Raw genomic sequence first — 1912 nt, 5'->3', positions numbered from 1 at the left:
GAGAGGTTTTTTTTTAACGCCTGGCATGATTTTCAAGCCACCAAGTCTAGAACTCAAACCATGGTAAAGCATGTGGGAGTCCAACGGTGCCTTAAACCAGCCTGGAATGTTTTCTTAAGCCACCAATTCTGGGGCTCAAATCATACTGCGGACCATGTGGGATCCAACTGCTTTAACTTCCAGACCACCTGCTGGCCCTAATTGTTCTCAGCTCTTCTGAATCTCAGTGAAGCATTTATTTCACAATATGATATCATCTCTATTTCCCTGGGTTCACTGGAACTTTCTAACTAAAATGTCTCTAGTTTGATTGTCATTACGTTCTAGCTTGGAATCATCTTCATTTTGGTTACCATGAGTAAATTGTAAACCTTCAATATATAAGTTGCAGCAGACACAGAGGATAAACAACCGTAGTCAGGCAGTGACATTGGGAATATAAGTTCAAACTTTTTTCTTTAAAAACATCTGCCTTTGGTATTGGGCAAAGGCCTAAAAACATCCAAGTATTTTGGCTTAAGTAATAGAGACATGAGAGATATTAACCTAGAATATCAAAGTTCCTCTCACAAAAGGGTGAAAAACATTGCTTCTGTGATCAAAAATTATAGCTCTTGCATTATCTTTACAAGTAGGCTTGCCCTTAAGGTGTGTACAAGTATGTCTTTGAGAGATTTAAAAAAAAAATAAAAGATATACATCTTCTAAGCTTTTAAGTAGTCTTCGAAATTTTATATCTTTTGGTTGTTTGGAGAAGCCTTGGCTGCTAAAATGCCATATCTAGATACATTTTTTTCTCTCGCTACCCACCTTGTCTCAGTTCACATTAATTCCTTAAAGGTTAATTGAGCAACTACTGAGTCCAAATGGATTACAGGAACAATATGCGTTCCCTGCCATTATAATGCAAGATGGATGGAAATAAGTGACAAATCCTAGCGCTGAGCCAAGCGCTGTGAATGTCCAGGAGAGAGAGGCACTGAATCAGAGAGTTAGTGATGAACAGGGAGGTGATATATATATATATTTTTTGAGAGATTTTCACTGTAGGGCGCGTGCACTCACCAGACAGAGAGAGACATAGAGACAGAAAGCGAGAAATCACCCCCCAGGGGGGATGGTCACGCTGCAATCCCTTCTCCTCCATTCTCCTCTCGGGATCTTGGGCACGCACGCACACGCACCCGGCGTGAGTTTTAAGCCACCGGGTCCGGGACACGAACCGCGGTCGACTATGTGGGAATCCAGCGACATAGCCATTACGCTAACTGCTGGTTCCCAGGGAGGTGATATTTGAGTTGGACTTGAACAGATATGTAGGAGTTGGGTCAGGCAGGAAAAGGAAGGAGGGCATCGTCGGGATAAGGGACAGCAGATCCCTTATCTTCTCCTACTTGTACACCTCCACCCTCTTCCTCCTACACCTACAGTAGCCATGTTCAGAAATAATCTAGCATCCCCGAGGGAAGAGGAACAAATGTTCTACATTGCACCGTGCTCAGCATACCCCTCTGGTACTTGTGCTGTGAAATGCATTTCACGCCTCATCTGTTCCCTAAATGAGATGTGAAAGCAGTTTACACCTCGTTTACATTTGTGCTGTTTTACCAAACAGCACAGATACAGCTCCATTCAAGGTAATGAAATGAGGTCAGTCACCCCTTTCTCTTCTTGGATTGAATCCACATAGCTCCTCAGATACTGCTCAGCCATGATGGCTCCCAGCAACCAGGAATCTGACTAAGTGTTGGGAGAGAAATTTTGAGGGTTGGAGAACAGGCATAGGGAGCAAATGTAGTCAGTTCCCTTTAGGCGAAGAAAATGGTCCTTTCCTTTTTTTTTTTTTTTTTTTTTTTTTTTTTTTTTTTTTTTTTTTGTTCTTTTTTTTAGGTAAAAAATTTTCACTGGGGTA

The sequence above is a fragment of the Tupaia chinensis genome, unplaced genomic scaffold, assembly GCF_000334495.1.
Source record: "Tupaia chinensis unplaced genomic scaffold, TupChi_1.0 Scaffold146131_1, whole genome shotgun sequence".
Classification (NCBI taxonomy): domain Eukaryota; kingdom Metazoa; phylum Chordata; class Mammalia; order Scandentia; family Tupaiidae; genus Tupaia; species Tupaia belangeri.
The sequence above is the reverse complement of the archived record's forward strand: the minus strand, read 5'-3'. Positions refer to the sequence as shown.